Source organism: Streptopelia decaocto (assembly GCF_964273445.1).
Source record: "Streptopelia decaocto genome assembly, chromosome: Z".
NCBI classification, from domain to species: Eukaryota; Metazoa; Chordata; class Aves; order Columbiformes; family Columbidae; genus Streptopelia; species Streptopelia decaocto.
In genome coordinates, this window is record NC_138657.1 from 42245709 (window position 1) to 42271441 (window position 25733).

Genomic DNA, 25733 nt, shown 5'->3' on the forward strand with positions numbered 1-25733 from the left:
TGTGGGGATATTGCATAAATATGTACCTTGGCTAATTAAGCTTTAATTAATCATTAATTAATAATTGCTGTTGGCAACAGCATTGTATTCTTACTCTGGCTCACCATGATGTGAAGTCTAGTCATCTACAAGCCTTACCTCGAGAGCAATGGTTTGACACTTGCTTTCTGGTGTTTACCAAATCCTGCCACCAAAGAGGTTTACCATCCAGTCATCTGCTTGTCATTTATTAGTCCACAGTGTGAGACTTTTCTATACTGCCCAAGAGTCAGTATGAAGATTTCTGAAGCTGGTGGTTATTCCAGAACCGTAGCTGCAGCCATCAATTTGACATATTGGCTGCTTGCCCCTTCTATTCATAGGTTCTGTGAAGGTTTGCCCAGCCCTTTCAAGGGCTGCTGCTTTCCATTGCAGCTTTTCTTTCACGTATCTTGCTGACCCACTGTGAATCGTACATTCTCTTTTGGCTCTTGGATTAGTTGCTCACACAGTGAGGCCTGCTGTGCCCAAAATGTAGGCAGACCAGGTGGTGGAGGCACACTGTCATTACCCAGGCCAGTTTTTGCTGTTTTCTCCTATAAGGCACTTCGTTTGGGCTGGGAGATCACTTTGGTAGTCTGTTGCGCCTTCCCGGTTTATTGACTGGAGTCATATAGCAGTGCCCACTGTAACATTGGGAACCCTGCTCTCATGAACCTTAGCCTCTTGGGTGTTGCTATTTGTTACAGCTAGGGCAGAATAACCATCCCAAAGCTTTTGTAGATTTGTGCTGATGGGAGCAAACCCTGAGATCAAAAGCCCAACAGTATGTGCCACCTGCCCCCTTGTTGCCAGAGGCTCCATTAAGCAACATCCTCATCTGATACTGCGGCTTTGAGCTCAAAAGGCTTACTGGCTAGTTTTTGGCCTTAAACTACTGCATGAGAAGCTGCTTTCTTTGCTTTTTCAAAAGTGGTTCTTACCTTTTGTTCTGGAAAGAACTGGCCTTTTAGTTTTTTTTTTTTATTCTTACTGTATTATACAATGATTTTAATATCTGGGCCAAATATGTTATGTCTCTGAACCCCCCAAAGACCAATACTCTTCAGTGTTTCTATTTGGCTGCCATATAAAAGTATGATGCCTGAATCAGCTAAACAAACTATTCTGCAAAGTTCCTGCCAAAGTATCATTCCAAATTTTACTTCTGTGGCAGCTCTCTGCATTTTCTTAGGGTTAATTTCCCAACCATGATTTTGCATTGTCTCAGTGGTGTTACTCAATGCTTCTACCTGCCACTTCTTCAATGAGACCAACAGTCCTTTCTGCAATGTGGATAACATCATCCACATAGCTGAGTGACTTAAAATGTGGAAAAGTGTTGGAATTGGACTACCAACTCATGGCAAATTGTGCGGCTGTGTGGATACCCCTGGGGCAGTACTGTGAAGGTGTACTGCTGACCCGAGCAGGAGCATGCAGATTGCTCCTGTGGTTCATTAGCAGCCGGAATGCCAAATACAGCCTTTTCTGGATCCCATGCAGCGTGCCACAGCTTCAGATACAGCTTGCTGGAGGGGAGTGGTAATGTAGGGCATTGCAGCTCTGAGTGTGGGGCAGTCTTGTTTAGCAATAAATAACTAGCCCTCATTCTCTGGGAGCTGTCAGGGATTTTAATGTACCAGATGGGGCTGTTGAAAGGAAAATGGGCTCTCTGAATAACTCCATCCTCTAATAGCTGTAATCATCTTGGTGATCTCTATGTATACTCTGGGCAGCCTGTGCTGTTTGGATGAAACATGTTCTGAGGGAGGCTCCAAATTAGCAAGAACTTTAACCGCTTTTCCCACAATGGTAGTATGAACCCTAAAAGAATATTTTCCCCCTGTTAAGTTTGTCTGTCAACAAGTCATGACCCGTAATATTAATGTACTTTAGCTACTCACACTTTGGCCATAAAAGACAGGTAAGAACCCAACTGTAATAGTAAAGAGAATTAACAAGTAAGTGTTTCTACCTTGTCCTCTCTGCTGCCAGATTTAGTTTTAATCAGTTTATTTTTCGATATAGGGATGGGTCCCTGTGAATAACAGCAACCTGCATCCTGTAACCATTAGAGCCATCACCTGCTGATGATTATGAATTCTCTGGTGTACTGTCAGGAGAATACAAGGTTTTATACATCCCTATGGGACCCCAGCCACCCATTGCACCTTTGGGGAGGAAGATCGAAATCTTGTCAATTGATGTAATGGAAAGTCCTGAGTTGGAAGGGACCCACAAGGACTGTCAAGTCCAACTCCTGTCCCTGCATATGACAACCACACAGTTCACACCATGTGTCTGAGGGTGTTGTCCAGTCTCTTCTTGAACACTGTCAGGCTTGGGGCCATGACACCTCCCTGGGGAGCCTGTACCAGTGCTCCACCACCCTCTGTGGTGGACACCCCAGTGTCTAACCTAAATCTCCCCTGGCACATCTTCCTGCCATTCCCTCAGGTTCTGTCATTGGTCACTAAAGAGAAGAGATCAACACCTCCCCCCTCCATCTCCCCTTGTGAGGAAGCTGTGGACCGTGATGAGGTCTCCTCTTAGTCTCCTCCAGGCTGAACAAACCAAGTGACTTTATCCTCTCCTCATACGGTTTCTCCTCCAAACCCTTCACCAACTCTGTAGCCCTCTTCTGGACTCTCTCCAGTAGCTTTATATCCTTTTTATCCTGTGGTGCCCAGAACTGCACACAGTGCTCCAGGTGAGGCCACACCAGTGCAGAGCAGGACAATCACCTCCCTCGCCTGGCTGGCAATGCTGTGCTGGATGCACCCAGGACACGGGTGGCCTCTTGGCTGCCAGGGCAAACTGCTGGCTCGTGTTCAACTTGCCACTGACTAGAACCTCCAGATCCCTCTCCATGAAGCTGCTTTCCAGCATCTTGTGCCCCAGTTTGTATGTACAGCCAGGCTTGCCATGTCCCAGGGGCAAAATCTGACACTTGCCCTTGTTGAACTTCATGCAGTTGGTGATTGCCCAGTTCTCTAGTTTGTCCAGATCCCTCTGCAGGGCCTCTCTGCCTTCGAGAGTGTCAGCAGCTCCTCCCAAATTAGTGTAATCAGCAAATTTATTAGTATTCCCTCAAGTCCTGTGTCCAAGTGATTTATGAAGACACTGAAGAGTGCTGGCCCCAAGATGGATCCCTGTGGAACCTCGCTACTGACTGATCACCAGCCCAACACAACCCCTTTTACCCCTTTGAGCCCGGCCCTTCACCCACTGCATTGTGTGTTTACCCAGCTGTATGCTGGACATCTTGTACAGGGGGATACTGTGAGAGACAGTATCAAAGGCTTTACTGAAATCCAAAAACATCACATCAACAGGCTTCCCTTGGTCAGCTAGGTGGGTAACCTTGTCGTAGAATGAAATTAAGTTTGTTAAGTAAGACCTTCCCCTCATGAACCCGTGCTGACTGGGACCAATGACTGCATTGTCATTCAGACATTTTTTGATAACTCCCAGAATAATTTTCCCAGGCTTTTAGATGAAGTAAACACACACATACAAACAGCATTGAGACCAAAACTTTGAGCACTGCAGTAACTTCAGAATCTCTTATTGCTGCCTAACTCCAGACTTTGGAAGAACTATATCTTTTTAATTAGCTACACATGTTGATAAGAACCCTTTACAGCCAACACCTCAGTATGAGTGAGGATCTTATTGCAAGCTAGTGATGCAGCCATGCCACTTCCTAGCAGATTACTAGCCTTCATACACTCCATGCCAACTAAATATGGCAACTGAGGTTGCAGAAGATGCTGCTGCCACAGTTCCTGAGACTGACCGATGAGCATTACACAATGCAAATTGGAAACATAAGACTACATAATCATAACCAATCAAATTAACATCAATTCACATACACATACTTCGTCCTACCTACCATTCAGCCAATTGCTCACCCACTGCATTGTGTGTTTACCCAGCTGTATGCTGGACATCTTGTCCAGGAGGATACTGTGAGAGACAGTATCAAAGGCTTTACTGAAATCCAAAAAGATCACATCGACAGGCTTCCCTTGGTCAACTAGGTGGGTAACCTTGTAGAATGAAATTAAGTTGGTTAGGCAAGACTTTGCCCTCATGAACCCATTATATGGAATTTGTATGCGACCTACCAGATTTGGGTAATTAATTGGCCGTTGTGTACTCTCCCTTTCCCCACTGAATGGGGGAGCAGAAAGTGTAGTAAGTCTATCCATTGTCCTGATTTCTTTTTGTAGACTATTTTTTCCTTTCACTTGTTTATATTTTCCTTGTAAATAGAGAGTGCTTTCCCAAGAGTTTTGTCTTTTGGGACATCTAATTTAGGGAACTTTTTTTTGTTGCAGAGGATGTATCCATGGGGTGTACACAATGTATCTTCCCCCTGACAAGCAGGAGAGTTTTCTCTTCCCTGTTCCCCACCAGCGTGCAGCACAGTTAGGCACAGAGCACTCCCGCAGATCCCCTTGCAATAGCTGCCCATAATGACATATGGGCTTCCCAGGCCTTAGGTGCAAGGCCTGATAGAGCAGAAGTGGCTTGCACAAGGTCAGTGGCTCCTGAAACACCACGTCTTCCACAGGGCTCCCAATACACCTCATGGTTTGAATTTGAAATGATTGGACCATAATTAAAAGATAGTCTGGCGCATCTTTCTTATGAGGAAAGACTGAGAGAGCTGGGTCTGTTCAGCCTGGAGGAGAGAAGGCTTATAAATATCTCAAGGGTGGATGTCCACAGGATGGGACTAGACTCTTTTCAGTGGTGCCTGATGATCGTATGAGGGGCAATGGGCACAGACTGAAGCATAGGAGGTTCCACCTGAATATGAGGACAAACTTCTTTACTTTGAGGGTGCCAGAGCACTGGAACAGGCTGTCCAGAGAGGTTGTAGATTCTCCTCTGGAGACATTAAAAACCTGCCTGGACACATTCCTGTGCGATCTGCTGTAGGTGACTGCTTTAGCAGGTGGGTTGGACTAGGTGATCTCCAGAGGTCCCTTCCAACCCCAACCATTCTGTGATAGTGATTGAAACATTTCAAAGCAGACTTCTTTTTAGTATGAAAAAGAGGTCTTTTTCAGGCTCATAGTCATATCACTTTCGAAAGTAGAAGTGCACATAATAAGTATTTATATATTGATGTTAAAACTATATCTGACCTGAAGCAAAATCAGTAATGACCAGATATCATGAAAAAGAGCATGGTGCAGTGAAACTTTTTCACCTTTCTTTCTGAAAAGAGCTGATCAAACAGAAGAACATTTTACTTGTCTGTGTCACTTTGGGACCATATTCTGCTTTTATATTGAAAAATTTGATGTCAGCTTTTTCACCCCATGGGATATAGAATGATTATTACTTCAATTTAGCTGCTTTTATCTAATGTGAGCTCTTTCATCTTCAGAAGAAACTGAATTGAACAAAGCAAAAAACTACCAAATATTCTTCTGTTTTGCTTGTGGGGGAAAAATATTCAAAGACCTGTTACTATTTTTATGTAGTCTTCAAAAGACATCTCTGATTTAGAGCCTGTTCTTCTAGCAGTAGTCTCAGTGTCATGTGCTACTTAGACTTTTTTTCCTAAGGATGATAATACAAGTAGATAATGCACTATATTTTCTATATTATTATATTGATTCATGTACTGTTGTTGTACTCATGATACATATCAGTGGAAACTGTGGGCATGAGTAGTGAATTGGTGATCAGTTAAATTCTTCCACTTGCCTTAGTTGACTTTTGAATGTAATAAAAATTGCATACTTGGTCTTTTTTGGTGGTGGTGGGTTTTTTTGTTGTTGGTTTTTGTGGTTTTTGTTGTAGTTGTTTTTATTTTTTGTTTTGTTGTTGTTGTTTGTTGTTGTTGTTGTTAATAGGCATTAGAACTAGCAAGGTGTTAAGGAATTTGGAATGGTTTTTGTCTGCTTGCAGAAGTCAGATCAGCTAATTGGAGATACTTCTACCATTGTAATAACCTTGTGGGTCTCATTTGTGCGTTGTAGTAATGATTGTTTTTGATACTGTGGTGTTTATTTGCCATCTTTTCGCCTGCTGATAATGGTATTCTGTAATTATTTAAATGTAGCAAGGAAGTTGTCTGTTCATTTGATTACTTGTGACTATTTCTTGCAGTAGCTACTGGTTCAGAAATGAATTGCAAGCATGATTTTGATTGATTAGAATTAATCTATTTTGGGAAACTTTCCTTGGATGCCTGTGCCTAGTCTCAGACCACTGCTTCATCATGGGAGAGGATCTTTGATCTGTGGAAATATTTGCTTCTTTGGTCTTCCCAAGGCTATACTCTGGCTTGCACTGAGATTGTCTTTATTCTGTTCTTGCTGCTTAGGACTAAGTAATTAGATTCTACCACCAGTTCTGTTACTTCTTAGATAATAAAGTAGTAGAAAACTTGCTGCTATTCTCAGTGGATTCATTATGCAAATGTTGTATTCTTACTATATTGAGTTTCACGGCCTTGAGCTTCAGGAAGATGCCTAAAACATTGAGTTTTATTTGTTACTTTTCCATAAGAGTCTAAATATGAGTAAGTATTCCTATGTAACTGATCTCTGCCCTTACTGGAAATATCCTCATAATCTAAAAGATAATTTCTTTGTGCTGCTGTCACTGTAAAACTTGTTAACTGTGCAACACTTAGAGATGAGCCCATAACTGTAGAGTTAGTGTACACTGTAGCTGGGAGGTTTGGTGTCATATTTCGAGGTGTGTCATCAAGATTGTGTGAACTTTTTTTGAGCTAACATGGGATTTAAATTATTATCAGGGCTTTAAAAGAAGTGTGTCCTGTGAGAACTGTGTCACTTAGTCTATAAGTTCTGTTTAAAATGTATTCTAATACTGTAATTATATTAAATATTTTGTAGAGTATAAATATTTTTTTTTTGTTTGCTACTTTTTAAAAATTTCAGAATAGGTGCCATTGCTAGTTAGTTTTGTTGTTGTTGTTGTTGTCCAGTGTTGTCTCATCCATTCCCCATCCCACAGTTTAATTTATTTTTGAAATGGCCTTGCTCAAGATTCAGAAACCATGGCTAGGTAGGAAATGGATCTAACAGACCTGTGATAGTATAACTCTGTCTCTTTAGAGAAGTCAATATCCATTACAAGTGCTGCCTTTATTGCCATCTCTGAGACTTGAAATGTGTAAAATCAAAATTGGAAAAATACATTAGTAGAGTAAGAACAGTGACACTGGTGTTATATCTCAAAGATAAAGTGAAATAGAGTTTCAGCATAGTGTATTGATATTAAGCAAGTGCTCTCAAGTCAACATTGCTACGTAGACATCTCAGAAGATCTGCACTGGGGCTTTTACAGTTGCCATGTCACACTCCCCATAGAGAGCTGGAAGTGTGTTTGCATGAGAAAAGTACCTCTAGGTGAGGTTAGCAGTGTTCTGTATTATCTAGTGTTAGATCACAACAGTGTGAATCAAAAGCAGCTGGCCTGGGGCAAGCATATTCCATTGATCTTTTTATTAGTTTTGAGACACCTGCCTCCTAGTGCTTCCTAGCCTAGCACATTTCCTTTTGCCAGAATCCTGTATGACAGTAAGGAGTGAAAGAATAAGGTGTCAAAAAGGTTTTAAAATGAGTTCACATTGGAAAATAAGCTTTAATAAAAAATAAATCAGTAAAACAAAAAGGCTTCAGAAACTGCAAACTAAGTATTTTTCTCATAAATACATAAGAAAAGTCAAAATGCTGAAGATGGCTGGTGTAAAATATTGCACATATGGTACTTTCCTAATGTCAAGCTGAAGTGTTTTCTGAAAATTACTTGCAAACAAAAGGGATTAATGATTGAATTAATCTCCAACCCAACTCCCTTTATTTGTGTAAGTACAATTTCCTGTCACCTTTGGGCAATTTGCAGGTTTTTGCTGCTATAGTGTTCTCATTATTTAGCTACTCTATTTGATCTCTTTTATTCAGATTCTGTTCTGACTATCCATGTAGTGGACACATTTGTACTAAATCCATTTGCAGAATAGACTATAAATTATTATCTTGTCATGCTTAAGTGCTTTTTGAAGAATTTTTATTCACTGTGAAATGCAATATGAAAGTTTCTCAAGGTTCAGGTTTCTTGGGATGTTGGCAGTTTCACTTGTAAGATACCAGGTGTAGTTACTACGATTTGTTGGTAATCTTGATGGACAAATATCTGTGCTAGAGTAAGGGGTAACCACGGATTAAAGCCACCTATGTTTGTTGAAGTTCTTCATGCTGCTAAGATTTTCTAGAAGCAAGCTAATGGACCCTTGGGGCTGTGGGCAAAGCTGCTGGCCACTCCTGCCTGTTATTTCCTGTCCTCATAGCTCCAGATCCCCATCTTCCCTCTTGGCTCTTATGCAGCCTGACTTTATCTTGTTCTGTCTCTCTGTTTAACCAGTCCCAATTTTTCATTTCTTCAACCAGCTGACTTTCAATGTAGACCATATTTTCCTCGAAGTTGTTCCTGTTGATTTCTTTATCCCTTGCTCTGATTAGGCAGTCTCTGATTTGAAATTTGAGCATTTTTCCCCTGTTAAAATGGCAAGAAAGTGTGGGGAGGAGGGGGAATTAAAGGAAAGATAATTTTCCTTCTTTTAGTTCAAATAACTGTATCTCTGTCGTGACCTTGTCTTGTCAAAACCTCTTATGTTTGGAGGAATAGAGTTGCATTTTGACAATACTGCCCATAAGTATGAGAGTGTTAGAGCTGTTATGGTTGGTACTTGTAGCCTTCTTGGTCTGTCTGTTTGTTTGTTTGTTTGTTTTCTACCAGTCCCATGTAGAACAATGGTTTATCAACAAATACTATTATTGGAGTATAATCTCATGTGTTCACCACATTTATGAGAGCTATTTTTTTTTCCCTTTTCCTTTCATTTTTAGAGACTTATAAAAATAACTTTCAGCTTCATAATTATGTCTTCAAACCATTCATTCAAAGCAGCTGTTTACCAAAATTGGCTTCTCTAAATTTGGCTGGTTTTCTGTAGTTTTTGTTGTTTCATATTTCTGTTCTGTTTGTAGTTCATGAATTTTGTGCCTTCTTTTGAATTTTATTTACTTCTGTCTTGTGGTATTTTAATTTAATAATTTTTCATTTAATACTGTATTTATTTCCTTGAGCCACTGAGTTGAGAAAATTGATGCAGAATTACTGCTGTATTGAAATTTAGAAGGCCACTGTTGAAAACTTCTTTATTCAGACTGACCTCAACTTCTGAATGTGTTCTTATTAGATGCTTTCAGGAGCAAATATTTCCAAATAATGGAATATGTTTTCTAATAATATTTAAGATTTATGCTGTTGGTCAGGGCTAAGAAGCTGTATTTTCACAACAGGGCTTTGTCTCCCTATAGTTTTTGTGGTTTTCAGTAAGCCCTAATACTTTTCTTTGGGTGATGTTCAAATCATGATCTCCATCTGTGTTTTATTTAATCTTCTTTCACCCTGTCAAGACAACTTGACCTACATACAACCACAGTAGTTCACTTAGAAAAAGTTTCTAAGTTACTGTATATGTGTGTATATATTATCTGAATATATAATATCTTTTCAATTATAATAGCATATATTCAGTTATTAGCAACAAATTAACACTTAAACTGTGTCCTTGAAGTTGATCTTTCAGGTGAGATCTTCCTCAAGCATTACAATATATGGTTATTAGTTTTGTTTGAAGCTGGAGAGGTGTTGTTTTGTTTGTTTTTTAGTGAACGGATAGTAGTTGTCAAGGGAAGAAATTATCACTTGGCTGACCTTGTTCTGTACTGCAAGTTGAAATTTCACTTGGGGCTAGATTAGCGTAGTTGCATCTAAAACTGACTCACTTTGTTTCACAGCTGTGTTACTTCAGTGAAATCAAAGAGTGAACCGTTCTGTCAGTCATTTACTGTGGGTATGGCCTGTTTCTTTTAAAATCTTGATGGAGTATGATGGGGATTGACCTTGGTTGGCTTCCAGACGCAACCCAGCTGCTCTTTCACTGTCCTTAGCAGGATGGTGAGAGGAAATAAGGTGAAACAACTCATATGTCAGAGGGTGATCAGTCACCAATTACCTCCATGGGCAAATAGGCTCAACTTGGGGAAGATTAATTTAATTTATTGCCAATTAAGAATGAAGTAGGATGGGCTCTCCATGGGCTCCAGGTTCCTTCAGGGCATCTCCACCGGCTCTGGCATGGGGGCCCTTCACAGCCTGCACTGTGGATATCTGCAAATTAAGCATACTGTTCAAGGAATGAACAAGATAGCCTTTATTTTTAATAGTTTTTAAAGCAGTCAAATGAGTTAGCTTGAAATGGGAGGGGAAGTTGTAGAATTTGCCCAGAGAAATACTTTCACATGAGATTCTAGTTAAAAAAAACTGACACAGTCACTTAGCTACTAAATCAAGACTTCCGAGCTGATAGATTTATTGGATTTATTTATAATTACTTCCTCTGAGGGGATTGATGTAATTTACTAGACATGCCAGATACTATCTGTTCCTCCTCCTCCCAAAACCAAAAGGAGATTTTGAGCAAGGTGTTTTGTATAAATGCCACTTTAAAAGCTCTGTGTGTGATCTAGTAATATAAAATTTTATGTGTTTTCATTTTCATCCTTTGTAACTAGATTTGCAGCTTTGCAGTCAAGAGATCAGTTCTTCAACTCCAGAACAAGCTTTTATATTTGGCTTCAGGCTGATATATTTGTGGGGGTTTTTGTGGTTTGTTTTTGTTTTTCTTTTTTTTTTGGTTTGTTTGTTTCTGTGGATTGGTTTGTTGTTTGTGGTTGTGTGTTGGGTGCTGGGTTTGTTTGTTTGGGGTTTTTTTGTGTATGTATGTGGTTTTGGGTTTTTTAGTTATTCTCTTGAGAATCAATTGGAGATGGTTGCTTCTTTCACACCATGGCTTTAGAAGAAGCTTCACTGTTCATATTTCCATGGTCTTTTGGGCTTCCTAACTAGAGTTAACTACCTTGTTATGTCAATGGTTTGGGTTTTTTTGTTTGTTTGTTTTGTTTCGTTTTTAAGAAAGTGCAAAATTTAGTGTGTAAGATTTGTCATGTTGAACGACAATAACTGTGGAAGTGGCTGGCCCAGTGGAATTCTTAATCTACTGTCTCATGATCAGGGTTTTCAACCTACCTATGCAAAGCACAGCTTCTTCAAAAGGGTTTGATTTATGTTAGAATTAAAACAATGAGGTTCATTTTACGGTTTACAGCAGAACTTCCAGATACTCCAAATCAGGGGAATCCTAACTAATGGTGTGTATGAAGAATTGCCGTGTGTTGGTAGGAAGCCGATGTCAGCCTTCTGCATAGGAAACAAGGCTGATTTCACAGAATCACAGAATATTAGGGATTGGAAGGGACCTCAAAAGATCATCTAGTCCAATCCCCCTGCTGGAGCAGGAACACCTAGGTGAGGTTACATGGGAAGGTATCCCAGAGGATTTTGAATGTCTTCAGAGAGGGGACTCCACAACCCCCCTGGGCAGCCTGTTCCAGTGCTCTGTTGCCCTTACTGAGAAGAAGTTTCTTCTCATATTTAAGTGGAATCTCCTGTGTTCCAGATTGAACCCATTGCTCCTTGTCCTATCATTGGTTGTCACCAAGAAGAGCCTGGCTCCATCCTCGTGACACTCACCCTTTACATATTTATAAACATTAATGAGGTCACCCCTCAGTTTCCTCCTCCATGCTAAAAAGACCCAGCTCCCTCAGCCTTTCCTTATAAGGGAGATGCTCCACTCCCTTCATCATCTTCGTTGCCTTGCGCTGGACTCTCTCAATCAGTTTCCTGTCCTTCTTGAACTGAGGGGCCCAGAACTGGACACAATATTCCAGGTGTGGTCTCACCAGGGCAGAGTAGAGGGGGAGGAGAACCTTTTTTGACCTACTAACCACCCCCCTTCTGATACACCGCAGGATGCCATTGGCCTTCCTGGCCACAAGGGCACAGTGCTGGCTCATGGTCATCCTGCTGTCCACCAGGGCCCCCAGGTCCCTCTCCCCTACACTGCTCTCTAACAGGTAGTTTCCCAACTTATACTGGAACCAGGGGTTGTTCCTGCCCAGGTGCAAGACTCTACACTTGCCCTTGTTGTATTTAATTGAAATTTTCTCTGCCCAATTCTCCAGCCTGTCCAGATCTCGCTGGATGGCAGCATAGCCTTCTGGCGTGTCAGCCACTTCTCCCAGCTTGGTGTCATCAGCTAACTTGCTGACAGTGTACTCTATTCCCTCATCCAAGTCATTGATGAATATATTCAATAGTAGTGGCCCCAGTACTGACCGTTGAGGGACTCCACTAGACACAGGCTTCCATCTAGACTCTGCTTCATTGACCACGGCTCTCTGGCTTCTTCCCTTCAGCCAGTTCACAGTCCACCTCACTACCCAATCATCTAGACCACACTTCCTCAGTTTAGCTGTGAGGATGCTGTGGGAGACTGTGTCAAATGCTTTACTGAAATCAAGATAGACCACATCTACTGCTCTACCATCATCTATCCACCTGGTTATGTCCTCATAAAAGTCAATGAGGTTAGTCAAACGACTTCCCCTTGGTGAAGACATGTTGACTGCCCCTAATGACCCTCTCATCCTTGATATGCCTTGAGATGGCACCAAGGATAAGTTGTTCTGTCACCTTTTCAGGGATGGAGGTGAGGCTGACAGGTCTATAGTTCCCCCGTCCTCCTTCTTGCCCTTTTTGAAGACTGGAGTGACGTTTGCTTTCCTCCAGTCCTCAGGTGCCTCTCCTGTTTCCAAAGACTTGGCAAAGATGATGGAAAGTGGCCTAGCAGTGACTAGCCAGCTCCCTCAGCACCCGTGGGTGCATCCCTTCCGGACCCATGGATTTATGGATGTCCAGATTGCTGAATTGCTCGCTTACCCAGTCCTCATCAACTAAGGCAAACTCCTGCGTTGTCCTGACTTCCTTTAGGGCCTCAGGTGTATGGGGCTCCTCAGGACAGCCTGTGGCAGAGTAGACAGAGACAAAGGCATTCAGTAGCTCTGCCTTCTCTGTATCTTCTCTCACCAGGGCACCCACCTCATTCATCAGTGGGCCTACGTTGCCTCTAGTGTTAGTTTTATCTGCCACGGATTTGAAGAAGCTCTTTCTGTTGTTGTTGACCCCTCTCGCCAGGTTTAATTCTAAGGAGGCCCTAGTTTTCCTAGTTGCCTCCCTACATCTTCTGACAACAGCCTTATATTCTTCCCAAGTGGCCAGCCCCTCCTTCCATGATCTGTAAACTCTCCTCTTCCACTTGAGTTTGCCCAGCAGTTCCCTGTTTAACCAAGCAGGTCTCCTGGCTCCCTTCTGTGACTTCCTACGTGTCAGGATGTTCTGATCTTGAGCTTGGAAGCAGCAGTCCCTGAATGCTAACTAGCTATCTTGGGCTGTTTACCTTCAAGTACCCTTTCCCATGGGATTTCCTCTACCAATTGTTTGAAAAGGCCAAAGGTGGCCTTACTGAAGTCCAGGGTTGCGATTCTGCTTGGTATTCTGTTCCTGCTACATGAGATCCTGAACTCCACTATTTCATTCTTTCCTTACAAAGAAATAGATATTTCTACATTGGCAGACTGCAGTCTAAACAAAACTGTGCACATTTAAATCAGCCCCTTGTACTCAGTACTGACTGTGGTTCATAAGGACATCAGGTTGCTGGCTGTAGAGTTCAGCATGGTAGGCTGTGTTGTTTTCCCACAGATAAGGAGTATAAACTGTCTCAGCTATGACGTGAAAGAACTTGTGTAATGAATCATCCCATAAACTGTTTTTTTTTCTTCAGAGTGGGTTTTCTGATGAAGCTTTTATACTTCTAATAATATCACGGAAATTAATGAAAGCTCTGCAGCATTACTCTTACAAAGTTTGATGTATTGGGACATTGAAAACCACCTTAGGTTTTTGTTTGGTTTGGGTGTTTTTGGTTTGTAGTTTGTGTTTGTTTTTGGTTTTTAAATATCTAACAGTTGTGGGAAAGGGGATTAGATTGGAATAGAAACTGTCAAAGATTACCCAATAATCTGATCTTTCAGGGAAAAATAACATTAATTTCAAGACTCTGATTTGCAGCCTTGAGCCAAATCCCCTAGATAAAAGGATTGATTCTGTCTTCTGGGGAAACAGTACACTTCTAAAAGAACTGTTGATTGTACTGCTCAGGGAGAGCTTTAGCTGGGGGAATTACCAGTAAGGTGAACTGAGTGCGTAGAGAATTCAAAACTGGAATGTCTGCATCATTGTTGTCTGATTTCTATCGTATTTGTGTGAAAGCAGTGAAACAGATTTCACAATAACCTTATAATAGTTAAGCCAGACCTACAGACAGCAATGTGTTCCCCAGATACCCTTAAGAATTAAAACCCCAAACTTGTTAGAACTAAAAACTAAAGCCAGTGTGACTTGGGGGTTTCTTTTGTCCTTTTTTCCCCTCCATCCCCTGTGCTTTCATTTTGGTTTTGTGTAATTCAGATTGGGCTGTTAGTCATGTGGTTATTTTTTTATTTTTGTAAAGCGAAATAACCCCAGGTGAGCTATTTGTGTGCCAGATGAAGAGATAATACTGCAGTTCTCTGGAAAACAGCCAAATCTTATTCAGCTATCTGTTAGCCATATCATGTCACATCTGGTAATATTTACCTGAGTTTTGTCCTTAGTAAGTGAATAGTGGCGGATAGTCATTGAAGTTGAAGAGACATGATACGAGGATAAATACCTCATTTTACAGCCTGTCAGTTTATATTGTACCTGAGCCTGAATATTAGGACTTCAGGTTCTGTTGTGATCAGTCTTAGACCCTCCAGTACAGAACACCCTATAGTTAAAACTGTGCCATGGCTTGAAGAAGAGAATGTCTCGATGTGGTGGTATAAATACATATAGAGAAAACAAAATACAAGTGTTTATAAAATTGCTACCTGACAGTATTACTTCTTGACCTGTGACTCCTGGCAGAGCTTGCTGATGTTAGAAAATTTCAGTAATGGATTCAGGCTGTGACACTTGTCTTTTAAAAGTCACATCACAATTAGTAGATGCAGGATGCATTGTTCTTTTTCTGCACAGTGTCACACTCATTGCCTCTGTGACAACCTTCATTTCCTTCTAGGCAAATGGAAGCCCAGTAGCCCGAACCTCAGGAAGTTGTTAAAGCAATTAAAGGCTTCTCTCTCTCAGCACATTGCATGGTTACCATAGTATCCTCTGCCTCCAAGTCTTTACTGATGATGTCAGTATGCATACAGGGGCTATTCACAGCATCTACGTGAAGATGATTCAGCCCTTGCAGAAGATCATAAGCATCTCTTGACATGTTCTGTTATCTACTATCATTTTAAGAATTCATGAGACTGGAAGGTAAGAGGCTTCTGCTTCATATTTAATAATTTTTATGTATCCTTATATTGTGAGGTGTCAGGCTTGTTTTTTTTAATCCACTGTTCCATCGTTCACTAAATGCATAATGCATTAACCAATTGCATAGCTCATGTAATTTAAACTTGGCAAAGTCTAGGTAATCTTCGACAACATGAACAAAAAAGGCAAACTAAAAATTCCTGAAGTTAAAAACTGATTTATTAAGTAGTGGGAGATTTTTACCAATTAAAAGTGCCAGAGCTTATTTTTGTTATTATTCATAAGAAGAGAACACAAATTATGTAACTAGAGCATTACCCAAGAGAAAAATGCTTGGTTTTGTTTTTGTTTTTTTTTTTTTTTAATCGAAACAAACCAACAACAATAAAAATTAACCTCCACTCACCTTTTCTTTTTTTCTTCTTTCTGTGGATAGTATAACACTGAATTAACATACTCTCGTGCAACTGTTCTGCATGCGATTTTGTTTGTATAAGGAAATGTGAGTTCATATTGAAATCTACAGTTACTCTTTAAGAAAGCAGAGGCTTTATTGTTTATCTTGAATAGTGGAAAAACATAACAAAACACTGAAGGAACTAGTTTCATGAGAAACTCAGAGGACTGCTGCACATTTTGGCCATGCAACCTAGGTTCATTAGTTAACTTGAAATGCTAAGCTCTTAACTGTTTCAGAGCTGAAATTTTTTTCCTTCTCCCAGTCCACTTTCTGCATTGTGTTAGATTACCATGGTTGCAAATAGCCATGCCCAGTACATGAGCTGTCTGTTTCTGTCTTTTACCAAAAAAACGCCCACAAGAAAAAAATGCCCCAAAACAAAATAAAAAGCCCAAACCTGCAGGAGCTAAGCTGCCGAACTATGAATGTCCTGTTTTAAGTCTTCTTTTAATGCCTTCATTTGGGCTTTATTTCATTTTGATTTCTCCACCCTGAAAACTGTGGGGTTTTGCTTATAAAATAATTGAAAGTAGAATAATTTTGGGATGGGGGCAGGGAATGCAGTAAAGAACTATTGGTGTAAATAGAAACAAGTTCGTAAAAAGGGGATTTGGTATAGCAGGAAGTTCTACATTAAGGTGGTATGTTTTGTACAAGTTCACCTATTTACCTGTCTGCTCCTGCCATCTATTAAGTATACATTATGCAAAGTATTAAGTATCTATTAAGTATACTGTATGCAAAAGTAGTCTACCTGTTTTGTTTTATGTTTTCTAACCATAACATCCATTGGTTTATTTAGATACTCAGTCTTTTTTTGGGAATAGGGTCCTCTCTTGACAGTTCTTAAGCTAAGTGCTTAGCATGCACTGACTAATGAGGCATTTAGCCAGTCCAATGCTACACACGAGATGTGGAAATACTATTCATCACAATAGATGTGTTGCATTAGTACGATGAGGAACACTGTCTAGTGACATTTTTATGTTTGTTTTTTTTTGCAAATATTTATAAGTCCATATAGACTGAAGATTTTTTGTTTTCTGGTACACAGATACATTTGCTATTATTTTTCTACTTGACTGCCTAGCTATTAGTTTGGATGTGAATATATAGAAGAATATTTTAGGTGAACTGAAAAAGCCAACTCCCATTCCAGTGCTGATATCTGTTAACTTTCATATTTGATACATTAAAAAATAGGTATTTATTTACTAAACACAATCTCATATTGGCCACAATGTACTCCTTTATTTTATGGCTTTAGGTGCTGTGCATGTTTTCTGATTTAATCGGCAAGTTTACCTAACAAATAAGGACAAAAAGATGCATATAATGTTCAGGAATAGAATATGAGGAGTGGTTGAGGGAGCTGGGGCTGTTTAGCCTGGAGAAAAGGAGGCTGAGGGGAGACCTTATCATTCTCTACAACTACCTGAAAGGAGGCTGTAGCATGGAGGGTGTTGGTCTCTTCTCCCAAGTAGCAAGAGATAGGACAAGGGGAAATGGCCTCAAGTTGAGCCAGGGAAGGTTTAGATTGGATATCAAGAAAAAAAATCTTCACAGAAAGCGTTGTCAGGCTTTGGAACAGGCTGCCCAGGGAAGATTTCACATTCAACCGATCTGTCACAGAAACAAGACTTCTGTTTGTTCTTCTACTATAATCCTGTAAAGTCATTTATGGGGGTGCATATTTGGGTGTACTCTATTGTATTTCTATTGTAATACTTGCACAGCTACTTGAGATATTCTGTTATAGCGGTGTCATTAATTGGCATGTTTTCTTCATTCTGAGGAGAAAGCAAGCAGGATGGGACTGAGGGAAAGGGTAAAGAAAAAAGAAACATGTCTAGTATTACAAGTCTGTAATACTAGCCATACAGAAATACATTATAGAATTAGAGGGAGTTTCAAAGGGACATTGAGAATGAAGAAATGGGCATAATGACCTTAAAAATGGACTAAAGGAGTTTTTAAAGAAAAAAAAAAAGACTTGAACAGGGTAAATTGGAAACTCTGTTTCTACTATATAGCAAGACAAGAAGATTATGTCAGCTAATGCTAATAAAGTTTGATGCTAAGTCAGTTCAGTGCCTGGCTACTGCTGAAAAGAGTAGTCTTGCTTTTCCTTTCCTTGGCCTCAGTCTCCGGGTGCTCATCTCTCCCTACAGCAGTCATAGCGTGAATTGATCGCGCTGGCTGATGCAACTGAAACCTCATCTGTAGCAAAACCAAATTAAAGATATGAACCTATTCCACTCAAAGCTATGGACTCACAAAATCTGTCACAGTGGAGAAGAGAGGATCAACTGCCCCACGAAGCATGAGCTCTGTGCACATCCCACTTTACTTGCTTAGTCAAAAAGTGGAACCAGACCCTAAAAATGTGGTAGGGTTTTATGTTCTTCTAAATTTCTCTTTTCAAATGCAGCTGTGACACAGAAGAGACGATTGGCACAGGAGGTTTTAATTAATTGATTTAGTATATTTAAATGGACAGTTTCTGAACATTTTCTCTAAAATTTGTGCAAGTGACTATTCAGATAGAAATCTTAGAGAAATTTCTGACCGTGTTTGAACATTGGATGGTAGGCTGTGGGTAGTACCCCAAATTAGGGACGCAAAGGAGCAGTAAACCCTGTCCATGGACCTTCCCAGAGCTGTCCCAGCAGAGACTCCGCTCCAGTGTCCAGCTCTGAAACCCATCAGCATGAATCAACATAATTTGCCTCCTGTTTCTTATGACATTATTTATACATCTGTATGTGAAATGGGGAGATGAAGGCCTTGCCGCTTTCATTTTAGTCAACAGGAGAGAAATTGTGCCCTAATCTTGCTAAGATTTGCAGACAATCCTGTATGTAATATTCTTAGTCTTGTCAAGATAAATGAAATTACTTAGAGTTAAGCACTCACATAATTCTGTAAGATTGAATTCTTTAATCAGGAGGGCTACAAATGTAGAAAAATCCATATGCAATGCTTGTGTGTCTTTTTTTTTTTTCACCATTATTCCAAATATGTCCCTTCTTTTATGCCCCTGAGACACAGAATTTCCCCTCTAGCTGCATGAAAATAAAGAACAACCTGCATAAAATTCCTTTAACTGACTTTAAGTGCCTTTCTTTTGTCTGAAACCATGTGTACATCTTTGTCTCAATGTGTGTAACAAAAGAATAAAACAGGCAGAACTGATAGTTAGGACTGGTGTTCTCCTGAATGTTCTCCTGAATGCTCCTAAAGTTCTGGGGGTTTTATGAGTACTTCCAGTCCATATTGACTGGTAACCTGTTTTCATTCCACTAATGCGTTTATTTCCAAAATTATATACTCCTGTTCTAGAAAAAGTGTAAAGGCAAACATACAACAAAAATAATAGTGTACTAAGATATCTTAGCATTCTGTAGAGCTTGTATTACCCTCAACTGACTGTTTTGTGTTTGCCGTCTTTATGTACATTTAGCTTGTTCTGCATGGCAGTGAGGGGAGGTGTGTAGGACTTAACTTATTTATTTATTTAGTTATTTATGATTTTATTTTGGTCTCATATAGTTCTTATTTTTTGGTTTTCAAGCTCCCTCTTCCATATGACCCAGGTTGCAATATTGTGGTTTTGTTTGTTGTTTTTGGTTTGTTTTGGTTTGTTTTTTCCTGAATAAAAATCAAAATTATGAAGTCACATGATTATTTTGGCTACTTGTTCTCAATCTTTTGACTATTTAACCTCAGAACAGAAGCAGTGCTGTGCATCTAGCAGAGGCATTAATTTATGATTTAGTTAAGTACCAATGTTCCTGAAGTTCTATTATGTACCTCAGAGAGGTTGAAGGTGAGGTTTTTTTGGTGGTTTGTTTGTGTTTTTTTAATTTGTTTGTTTGTTTGTTTTGGTTTTGTTTTTATTGTGTGGTGGTTTTTTGGTTTGTTTTTGTTTTTTGTTTTTTTTTTTTTTTTTTAAATAGTGATATTCTTTTTAGTGCACTAGAATTAATATCAAGGTAAAAGGATTTCATTTGGAAGTGCTGGAAGAACCTTGTCTGACAATAACCTATAGAATCATAGAACCATTTTGGATGGAAAAGACCTTTGAGATCAAGTCTAACTGTTAAGCTAGCACTGCCAAGGGCAGCTATAAACCATGTCCCTAAGAACCTCATCTATGTGTCTTTTAAGCATCTCCACCACTTCCCTGGGCAGCCTGTTCCAATGCCTGCCAACCCTCTCTGTGAATAAGTTTTTCCCAATATCCAGCCTAAACCTTCCTGGTGCAAAGTTTGATTTTTGTCTAGTAAGGCTGCCTGATAACCTTTAAGGACAGTGAACCTTTCACTAAAGACAATAAATGAAGGGGTTACAGTTCTCCCTGCCCACCAGTATGGTCCTTGCAGGCTAGTGCGGCATGAGGTGCTTGCAAAGGACACTTCAACTCATTGATTTGTGGTATCTCTCCTCCTGTCTTTCCACATGCACACACTCACTCGTTCACACTTGCAACAAATTATGTTGACTTGAGACAGTGAATTATGTTGACTTAAGTGAAAGCTGCACAGTTTATACTGGGGATGAGTTTCATTTTCATTTTTCTGAATGTGAATCTGTGATTTACAATGGAAAAGAGTGGGAGTCAGACACGAGCTTTAAGTTCAGAACTAAACCAGATCATCTTGCTTTCTAAAGGAATGAAACAGTCTAGGACCTCTGCAAGATTTCCATGTCTGACTTCCATTGCATATTGAGCAATGCCAGTAGCTTTTTTTCTTTAGAGTTGTGTGGTAGAATTAAGCTGATGATATTTTTACTTGATGGTGTGTTAAGAGTCTTTTTACCAACTGTTTGTGTCCTTAAAACACACCTGAAAGAAGTTCTAGTGCATGAGGACCACAATGGATCAGTCACTCTGGTTACTTAAATCCTTCAGCCACAGAGAAATACTGATGATGGGCTAGTGAAGAGGAATCAGATTGCTACAATGAAAACAGTACTTCTACAATCACTGTACTACCTTTTTTTTTTTTTTTTTTTTTTTGGGGGGGGGAGTGTAAAATTAAAAATTTAACATAACGTGAAGGTTTTGAGGGCTTTTGCTTTGTCAGTAAAGACATCCATGAAAAGACAGTTGTAGATTTTTCTGTAGTGCTTTCTTTCAATGTTCCTCTTAAAGAAGATATGTGGATTTGAAGGGCAGGAGAGGAGCAAGTTGTTCAGAAAAGTGTAGAATTTCAGTATTGCAGGGACTTGATGTTTAAAGTGAGCTTTACAGTCAATAAGAAGGAATGTGACAATACAAAGTTTCTTCGAGTTTCCCCTAGAGTACCCTAATGTAGATCTGAAGAGCTGTGAATTACTCAACTTAGTAGTATGTCATCCTTCCCTCTCCTGCTTGGAAGGACCTTCCCTGGAAACAGGGATGCCTCAGGGTTCCCTTGGCAAACAACTCAGAGGTTGGCCTCACTGCTACCTCAGAGTAATCGCTGCTACAGAACTTTTGGATGTGACAACTGTTTAGGGAGTGACCAGAGCAGTGTGGAGTGCTTTTTTATGAACCTTTTTTTTTTTTTTCTTCCCTCCCATGCAGCTGAATTTACTAAATAATCCTGAAACAATCAGTTTCGCTGAGTTCAAAGTTACATCAGTGCAGATTTGCGAAACTGCTAGTAATTGTAGCTGTTCCATCTTCTAAATTAGCCAGCTTCTTAAGGAGCACTGGGCTCACAAAGGAGGTAGAAGGCTGATTTTTGTCTCATTGTCATCCGCAATCCTCAGAGCATCCTCAAAGAAAAACAGGAGAACCCAAACAGCTAAACATGCCATCAGTTCTATAACAGACAAAAAGGGAGAAAGATATTTAGTCCCTAACTTGTGATTTCAGGAAATTGCAGAAATAAGGCTGATTTCATGTATGTTTGTGTCAAATAGCAAATTATGTGTCCTGGGAGATGAGAGATGCAGGGTCACCATACTTCAGGCAGAAAGTGATACTTACCAATTTATTTTGTTTGTTTGAGAAAAACTTGAGTTTGATTTGTTGCAAAACTGTTTTTTTTTTTGTTGTTGTTGTTGTTTGTGGTTTTTTTTTGGTTTTTTTTTTTTTTTTTTTTTCAATTCATCAGCCTAAAAAGATCTTAAAACAGTTCTGGTAATGAGATTGAATGAGGCTTTACAAATCTATACCCTTTCAAGGAATTATGTATGCAATGTGTGTTTTGTTTTACTTTTTGGTTACAGTAGCTCACCCGTAGTAGAAGTTACCATGTAAAAAAGCTCACTAGTAATAGAAGTTACTATGTAAATATTATGAACAGTAAGTATTGTATTTCTGTTTTTCTGTAATTAAAATGTGATATCGTAACAAGAAATTCTGTATCTATCACTCTTGACTCCAATATAAGCTTTTAGAAGTGGCCCATTTACTTGTGGTGTATATTAGCTCTGGTGAGTTTTACTGAGAGCAGTGAGATTTTATAAGAACTGGTGTGATGGTTTGTTGTGAACAGTGCTCCAGTATGGGTGGACTTGATTTTAGCTCTTGGCTTGGTCCCAAAGCACCTTGTGTGAAGTTGTGTTTTAGTTTCTAGCTACTTCCTTGTATCATGGAAGCACTAGGAATAGAATTTAGTAACACTTGTCAATTAGTCTCTTAGATATGCCTGTTGAGATATGCACATATATACCAGAAGAATTAGGTTTTGTGCCATTTTTCATACTCTTGATCCTCAGTGTGCTTTAGGAGTGATTTTGTGATTCAGTAGTGTAGTATCATTTTTTTTCTTAGTTTTATTTGCTCTTCAAGTGGTCCATAATATGTGTGCTTTACTCTTCAAGTGGGATTAAATATTGTGCAGTTGTGTTAAGTTGAATTTAATAAAAGTAGGTTATATCTTTTATCTTTTACTTTTTTTGTCACGTTTGTGTGGGACAACAGAGTGTGGAATTCTTCAGTGTTGATGTGGCCTTAAAAGCATTATGCTGGATTTCAAAGAAGAATTCTGCAAACATGAAAAGGAAAACAAATACCCAAACATAATATAATCTTTTGTACTTGAGTGCAAACTATAAGCCTAAAACTTGTGTTTTTATTTTATGACTGAATGAGAGTTTACTAAAGTAGATACTTTCAACATACACTTTAAAAGAAAACTTTTTTACAGGAAGCTGTTAAACTTCTATCTGTATTTCAATATTTTAACCTTTTTCTCTGCAAACAGGACAAAATGGCTACTCATTGGTAACATGATCTAGTTAAGAGTTTATCTTTTAACATTACAAAATTGTGGAGCCTTTGAAGATATAATGAATGGTTTTGCTATAGTAATTCAAACACAGGTGGAGCTTGTAGCTGACATATTTGAGTGGCAGTCTATGTTACTTGGTGCTGGACACATGTAGCATCTGTCTTCAGCCTGATTGAAACAGTGTTCTCAGGAGAGTTTTCTGTGATTATAATGAGTTAGTTTTAAATTCTGTGCTTAGCAAAATATCTGTCTCCTGCCCAAAGATAATTGGAAAATAAATCTCCAATCTCTACACAGAAATTTTAGGGTTGTAATATTTATTATAGTGACAATTATTAGTGATGTCATTGGTCAGTGAATTTTTTTTAACATTTAGTGTCTACTGTTTCATCTAGTAAATGGAGACTTTGTAATACAATGAAATAGCAGTGACAATGTTTCAAATTTTGGGCAACACCATGGATTACTTTTTGCAGATTTTCTTTAAAAAAATTGGTTTGCAGATAAGATATTGTAAAATTCAGAATTTATCTACATAAGGGAACATTTCTAAGTTTTTGAGATAATATAAGATCAAGTTTAGACTGATGAAAACGTCTGTATAAACATTTACTTGGGTTTGTGGTGTATGGCTTTTTTGTTTTGTTTTTCAGCTAGAGAACTATCTTAGTTGCCTCTAAACTTATTCCTTGTCAGTTTTCTTCTTAATTTCTCATGTAGTCAAATCTGATTTTATTTTATTATGTAATATAAAAAGATTTCTGTCCCTTTTGTGCTTTCCTGGACATCTGTAAAAACAGTATTAAGTAGAAACAAATCGGTCACACCTATTAGAGCTGACAGCCTGAGAAAGATCAAAGACAATGATGAAGTATTCATGCTTTTCATTTCAAGCAAATACTGAATTAACTCTGAAGTACAATGTTTTAAACTTCAAAAGCAACCATTTACATGCTGATCAAGGCAGACACAAATAGGTGTTGTATGGAAAGGTTCAAACAATTGGGCTGCAGTTTCCCCATTTGGAATGCAGTTAGTTTTACAGGTTTCAGCTTATATGTAGGAGCAGACTTCTATCTGGGCTGAGAAGCCAGAACTGTTTTCTCAAGACATCTTGATTTTCTCAATTCAAAGCATGTTCATGAGCATCAGAAGTTGTGGAAATTAAAGCAGTTTTTACTGTTACTACCCTTCTTTCTTAGAGTGTGGTACAGTTTTCAAAAAGGGCTGCAACATGGGCTACTTAAAATAGTTACTGGGAAAGCCTTCACCCTGCGCTATAAAGATTAGGTGTCTTAAAACTGCTGCTTGCAATAATTTGGGCTTGTTGAGTCTGTTGACAGATAGATCACATCTAAAGAATGCAATCTATGTTTTCTGGTTTCAGTCAGCACAAAGCTGCTTAATTTTACTGCCTTGCTGGAGTTTATCTCTCTCCTGTCCTGCCAGAATAGATCAAGAGCTCTATGCAGAATCAGGAGGGGACTTCCCTAAGTTTCTACAAAATGCTACTTAAAAACAAACAAACAAACAGCAACCAAAAAAAAACCCTTTTCAGTGAATTCAGCTGGCTGATATAAGGATGAAGGTATTTGGTATTTTGGAGGTGCCATAAACAAAAAAGCATTTAGTGTGTTATGGGTGAAGTACAACAAGGTGAAGTACAGCAGGGTATGGGAAAAAAATAAATCTGTGATTTCTGACTTTTAATGGGAGTAGTTATAGCTATCAGTGAAATATGATTTTGAAAATTATCTGGAAAGATTGTTTTGAACAAGAAAACAACCTTTTTTCGTTATATTTTACAAAGGGATCTTTGCATCACTTGTATAATAGATATACTTTTATACATAACTGCATGATTTGCTTTATAAAGCCATTTTTTAAAAAAGAAAATGGTCAGATTTTAATTTGTCAATTTATTTTATGGGTGTTATTATTTACTTTTCCAGTTCTTGGTTTGTACATCATAATGACTGATAAAGCTGTAGTTAAGGCTGCTACTGATTGCCTGATTTCCCACTATGTCTGATAATGGATTTTTATGACTACTTTGTTTCCTGTCTTTAAAACTAGCAAATGCTTAACAGGAAAGCAAACTCAGATGAACTCTCAGAGCAGTATCTTGGAAGGGCAGTTTTATTAGATATCTTTTTGCTTAACTTTCTGAAACTGGTTTGTAGGAAAGCATATGGTACAAAGGTGCTTCAGCATCAGTCTCTTCAGCTTGTCAGTGGTAGCTGCTGAAGCCACTACAAAGCTGTCAGGATTTCTGTTTGGTACTGTGAGTATTACAGTAAAAGAGAGCAGTACTGGCTTTTATTGGTGCAGTGTTAAATGTAGTTGTGTTAACACAGCTACGTTGTTGTGGGTTGGTTTGTTTGTTTGGTTTGTTTTTTGTCCCTCCAAAGCAAACAATGATCATCAAATTATATCAGGCCTCTCTGACTGCTAAGTAACTTAAGAATATAGAAAATGTTTTTCTTTACAGCTTAATGCAGAATCTGGCTTGATTCTCTCTGGCCAAAGTACAACACCAAAGCTCAAAAATGAGTTGTCATCTGATGCATCTGATACAGAACGCCTATGAAAGTACTGGATAGTAATTAGAGGTTAAATAGAACTGCCTATTTTACTCA

General features: G+C 39.1%; 1 protein-coding gene across 8 annotated transcripts in view; it reads left to right on the forward strand.

The window, feature by feature from the left end:
- PAM (peptidylglycine alpha-amidating monooxygenase) overlaps positions 1 to 25733 on the forward strand; it is a 124207-nt gene that overhangs the window by 11085 nt on the left and 87389 nt on the right. Inside the window, exons 2-3 of one of the 8 annotated variants that reach the window (XM_082074339.1) lie at positions 9885 to 9936; positions 15158 to 15405. The exons of 6 other annotated variants lie outside the window; for them this stretch is intronic. The gene's annotated coding sequence lies outside the window, so the exon portion shown is untranslated. Of the gene's footprint in view, positions 1 to 9884; positions 9937 to 15157; positions 15406 to 25733 lie in introns of those variants that run through there. One more of the 8 variants, XM_082074340.1, reaches the window with a different exon arrangement.